This window comes from Panthera leo, chromosome B1, assembly GCF_018350215.1.
Source record: "Panthera leo isolate Ple1 chromosome B1, P.leo_Ple1_pat1.1, whole genome shotgun sequence".
NCBI lineage: Eukaryota > Metazoa > Chordata > Mammalia > Carnivora > Felidae > Panthera > Panthera leo.
The window spans coordinates 107,694,171-107,700,170 of record NC_056682.1 but is presented as its reverse complement, the minus strand read 5'-3'; the positions used below and the strand labels follow the sequence as shown (position 1 = coordinate 107,700,170).

The window sequence follows — 6,000 nt, the reverse complement described above, 5'->3', positions numbered from 1 at the left end:
ATATTTGTAAGATTTTTTTATTTCTATTAATTAGTGTGATTCAATGATAATCTCTGTCCATGGTGTTGATTTTCATCTAACCCTGTTTTGGTAGGGTCTTTCAATATAATACTTGACTACTTGAAATAATACTTGGATAATACTTGAAAGGTACATATGAACAAAATAATTTTGGATTTGTCTTACAGAAGATACAGGCTAAAGACAGGAGATGACACAAGCTGATTTATATGGAGGAATGCCATAATATCATCTTTTGGAAAAAGGGAAAGAGTGGTCTTTTGGAATCTGACCACAGAAGGTAAGAAGATGGGGATTTGATGGTAGATTGAACAAAAAGGTGGGAGGAAAGAGGGGTTAATGAAAGAAGGAAAAAATCAGGGGAGAAGGAACTTTCATCTACTCATTCATGGCTAAATCTTTCATTCTGAACGTATTGAACATTGTTATTCAGAGACTTTATGTTCTTTCTGATGATGTGTTCTTTGCTCATGTTTTGGGTAAAGTTCTAGCTAACAATGCCAGGCAGTACTATACTTTAAAGAATTCATATTACAAACTAGTGCTTCTCATTTTCCACCTTCTCTTTCTCAGAATATTCAATCAGATAATCAGAATATGTGAAAGAATATCTTTGCATTCAGATTTAATTCTCAGTGAATGTATTTAACTGAGAAGATTTTAAACTCTGACATTAAAAACGCTGCCCTTTATTCAGCATCTACTAAGTTTCAAACATTGTTTTGAGTGCTTTATGTTTGTTTTGTTTATATTTAGTTATTAAAACTTCCTTGGAAGCATTTAATACTTTGTTAATTGTATTAAATAGGAAAACTACTCAAAGTTATCCAAGTTCACACAGCTGGAATGGAAGTTGAATTAAGGTTTCTCTAAGTGCAGAGCTCTTTTTGTTTTAACCGTGTGCACACGTGCATGTCTGTACACACATGCACAGCAAATCAGATTTGAGTATTGCCTTTGCCTTACTGTATCTTACAGATTATTATTATTATTAATTATTATTATTATTATTTTGACAGAGAGAGGACAGTGGAGGAGGGGAAGAGGGAGAGGGATAGAATCTTAGGCAGGGTCCATGCCCACCATGGAGCCCGACGTGGGGCTCAATCTCACCACTGTGAAATCATGACCTGAGCCAAAAATAAGAGATGGACACTTAACAAATTGAGCCACTCAGGCAGCCCTTAGAGATTGTTTTTAAGACCCAGTATACATATTCCTTAAGTAGCATACATTGTAGAATATTATGTTGAATTGTGTGATACAAACCAAAAGAAAATTCAGCCAGTGCTGAATTCCTAAATTTTATCTATATTAGCAAACAGAAAGGCGATTTTGTTTTGTTTTTGTCCTTATATTAAATTATTAAATAGGGGCACCTGGGTAGTTCAGTTGGTTAAGCGTCTGACTTCAATTCAGGTCATGATCTCAAGGTTCATGAGCTCAAGCCCAGAGTCAGGCTTTGTGCTGACAGCTCAGAGCCTGGAGCTTGCTTTGGGTTGTGTCTCCTCCTCTCTCTGACCCCCCTCTCAAAACTAAATAAAGAAAATTATTAAATAACTATTATAAAACTTAGGATAAGTTTTCTTGAATTTCTCCCTTCTTGAATTACTTTTCCCTCAGCTCTTGGGACACCACTGTCTTCGAGATTTTCTCCTACTTTCTAGGACCACTATTTTATTTAGCTTTTTTGCTACTGAACTTTATGATTTTATTCTTAAGCTCTATCTTTGATCTGATACCTCTTTTACCAGATAACCAATCCCTGGTCAACCACATCTATTTTCCTGGCTTTGTCTAAGGATTCTGATGTCTTTAACAAGCTATAACCCATTTCTATTTAATATTCATTCAAAATTATTTCATTCAACACTCATTCATATAATAAATTGTTTGAAGGGGCACCTGGGTGGCTCAGTCGGTTAAGCGTCCGACTTCAGCTCAGGTCACTATCTCATGGTCTGTGAGTTCAAGCCCTGCGTCGGGCTCTGGGCTGATGGCTCAGAGCCTGGAGCCTGCTTCCGATTCTGTGTCTCCCTCTCTCTCTGCCCCTCCCCCGTTCATGCTCTGTCTCTCTCTGTCTCAAAAATAAATAAACGTTAAAAAAAAATTAAAAATAAATAAATAAATAAATTGTTTGAAGCTACTATTGTGTGGTAGGCATCATTACTGGCTCTGGAAACAAAGAGCCAAGAGTATGTTTTCAAGTAGTTGGATGTTCCATCAATATCTCAAATTCATTATGTCCCTAATTAGATTCTGCCACTTCCTCAGAAAATATTTTTCTCCAATATTCTGTATCTCAATCAATGACTAACTTGCCATTCATTCATTTTCTTCAGTTAGAATCTTGGAGTCATCATATTCCTTAATTTACACATTCTTTCACGTCAGTAAATGCTGCAGGTTCTATCACTCGTTATCTCAAGAATCTGTTTTCTGTCTTCTCTCTCCCACAGCTATAATTTAGACTCTTAACCACTTCTCGTGTATTTATCAGTAAAAGCATCATAACTATTTTTCCTACCTCTCATATGACTCCTGGGTGGTGTATTTTCCATACTAATTCTAGAATGACCTTTCTAAAATAAAAAAATAAAAAAAAAAAACTAATTTGTTCAGGACACTTCCCTGCTCAAAGCCTTCAGTGCCTTCCCAAAGCTTTCAGTGTAAAGTTCAAACAGCTTTAGTGTGCAAAACTTTGTCTCATTTTCTCTTTAGATTAATTTTGTACTTATATACAACTGCATATTCAATCTTTAATGCTACATGCAAATTATATAGTGCAATTTCTCACTTTTGTGTTTTATTCACTTTGTTTTTCAAGTCAAACATAGTTTACTTTAGAAAGCTTTCTCTGAGCCTTTCTTGATGAATTAGAGAAATCTCTGACATGATTTCTTTTGCATTCTGTGTGTGTATAAAATCACTTTTGCACTGCACCTTGATTAATTTCTTTGATTATTTTATAGTCTGAATCATGAATATTTTGAATACATTGGAACTTTAGGAACTTGAGCTTTATTTATATTTTTAAGTCTTATCACACTTTCTGGACCACGGAAGATATTTAATAGGGTCATTTAAAGAATAACTACATTCCTGACTGTGGCTTGGAATTAGAGTTTTCATGTAAGAGTGGAATAAACTTGAGATTAAGTACATATACTGTTTGTGTTGATATTGAAGAGAGAAGCTTTTGATTAAAGGAACGTCATATAAAAAGGAACACACACAAGTAAAAAATAAAGACACTAACCCATTTGAGAGATGGTGGCAGTAGCTATATACCTGAAATGTGCACTGGGATTGACAGATGAGATCTAATGTAATGAATATCTTCCTTTCTTCCCTTCTTTTTGTTTTTCTTTTCTTTCTCTTTTTTTCATTTTTATTTTTCTTTACTTTCTTTCTATTAATTCTTATTTCCTTCTTTCTTCCTTTTATTTTTATTTCTTTCTTTTCTTTTTTTTAAAAGACATACATAAAAGAAAACCCTTAAAGGAATATCCATTCCTTGATTTCAAAGATTTTAAGTGCTTCTGGAGTCTTTTTTCCAGTGCCATGTTTTCTTTCCATTAGAACATTTATTATTTCTTTCCATTAGAACATTTATTTACTCCCTCAACTGATTCAAACAACTGAAAATCTTTTTTTTTTTAATTTTTTTTAACATTTTATTTATTTTTGAGACAGAGAGAGACAGAGCATGAACAGGGGAGGGTCAGCGAGAGGGAGACACAGAATCTGAAACAGGCTCCAGGCTCTGAGCTGTCAGCACAGAGCCCGACGCGGGGCTCGAACTCACGGACCGCGAGATCATGACCTGAGCCGAAGTCGGCCGCTTAACCGACTGAGCCACCCAGGCTCCCCGAAACAACTGAAAATCTTAACAGAAAGACAGAAGTGTAGAGCATTTTGTTTATTCTGCCTGGTCCTGCCCTACTGTTACATATTATTATTATTTTTGTTACATATTATTAATCAAATTTTGAAATTAGAGGCTGTGGACTTTTAGTTTCCCCTTGACTGTTATGTGGATTATAACTTCAACTTGCTTTTCAGAGATTCTTAGTTTATGTGTTTTAATGTCTGTGCTTTGAGGCTGTTTCTCTATGTGTACCAGATCTCCTCGTCAAGAATGTTTCCTTCTTCTTCTCAGTGGCACTGACAGAACATAAAGTCAGTGTAGCATGAGGCCTAAGGGTGCAATCTATGGAACAAGACTATCTTGGTTGGAATATGGTTGTGCACCTCACATACTGTGTTAAACTGTGCAAAGTACTTAACATTTCTGTGTCTCAAAAATAAAATAGAAGTAATAATATGATCCTCATAAGGGAGTCATGAGATTTAAAATACTTAATATGTATAAGGCACTATGCTTATACATATACATGTATATTATATGCTTATATATATATAATACATATATATTATATGCTTATACATATGCATAGTCTAATTAGGACTATTAGAATAACCTTAGGACTATAGTAACAACCAATAAAATCTATATTATATTATTCCTCCAGATTATTACCTCCTACCAGTGACAAAGACAAGACAATATACACTTTTGATGTGAGGCTTATTTAAATACTTGGAATTTTGTACATGGCTTAGTGGTTTTCTCTATGTTTGTCTTGTATTTACATAAGCTGTAAATGTTTAGTTTTTTTCTTAAATGGGCTTTAATGCTCATTAGTTGATTGCCAATGAAATTGCATTTTTTCTCCATCTTCATGAGTGACAGGATGTCAAGTGGAGGCATTTTAATACTAATGAAAATGGTCAATTATGTATCTTGATGGCTAATGAATCTCTAATCAATGGTACTAGAAGGTTTCTGTGCATTCTATTGACATTCATTGCCACTGTCTGACATCTAGATATGATTAAGCGTATATTTATATTGTACATTTTTTATAGCTATGTATATTTTATATACATATTTAAGGCTTTAAAACTTGAGAATTATTGGCCGGGAATAAAAATTCTCATCAACTTGAATTGTATTTCTTGAAGAGTAAGTTTCATTTCACTTGTTCTTAAATATCTACTTAGAGGTTTTACGCAAGAGCTTAGTAATATTTTACTGTCATCTATTTTTTTTAATTTTTTTTTGAAATTTATTGTCAAATTGCTTTCTATACAACACCCAGTACTCATCCCAAAAGGTGCCCTCCTCAATACCCATCACCCACCCTCCCCTCCCTCCAACCCTCATCTGCCCTCAGTTTGTTCTCAGTTTTTAAGAGTCTCTTATGCTTTGGCTCTCTCCCACTCTAACCTCTTTTTTTTTCCTTCCACTCCCCCATGGGTTTCTGTTAAGTTTCTCAGGATCCACATAAGAGTGAAAACATATGGTATCTGTCTTTCTCTGTATGGCTTATGTCACTTAGCATCACACTCTCCAGTTCCATCCATGTTGCTACAAAGGGCCATATTTCATTCTTTCTCATTGCCATGTAGTACTCCATTGTGTATGTAAACCACAATTTCTTTATCCATTCATCAGTTGATGGACATTTAGGCTCTTTCCATAATTTGGCTATTCTTGAGAATGCTGCTATATATTTGGGGTACAAGTACCCCCATGCATCAGTACTCCTGTATCCCTTGGGTAAATTCCTAGCAGTGCTATTGCTGGGTCATAGGGTAGATCTATTTTTAATTTTCTGAGGAACCTCCACACTGTTTTCCAGAGTGGCTGCACCAATTTGCATTCCCACCAACAATGCAAAAGGGTTCCCGTTTCTCCACATCCTCGCCAGCATCTATAGTCTCCTGATTTGTTCATTTTGGCCACTCTGACTGGCGTGAGGTGATATCAGAGTTTGGTTTTGATTTGTATTTCCCTGATGAGGAGCGACATTGAGCATCTTTTCATGTGTCTGTTGGCCATCTGGATGTCTTCTTTAGAGAAATGTCTATTCATGTTTTCTGCCCATTTCTTCACTGGATTATTTGTTTTTT

The 6,000-nt window shown here is 35.1% G+C and overlaps 1 long non-coding RNA gene across 1 annotated transcript in view; it reads left to right on the top strand.

The window, feature by feature from the left end:
- The first annotated feature begins 203 nt into the window (after nt 1-203).
- The window catches only part of LOC122217029, a 93,937-nt gene continuing 88,140 nt past the window's right edge, over nt 204-6,000 (top strand). Inside the window, exon 1 of the long non-coding RNA XR_006201259.1 lies at nt 204-301. This is a non-coding gene — a long non-coding RNA (uncharacterized LOC122217029). The remainder of the gene's footprint in view (nt 302-6,000) is intronic.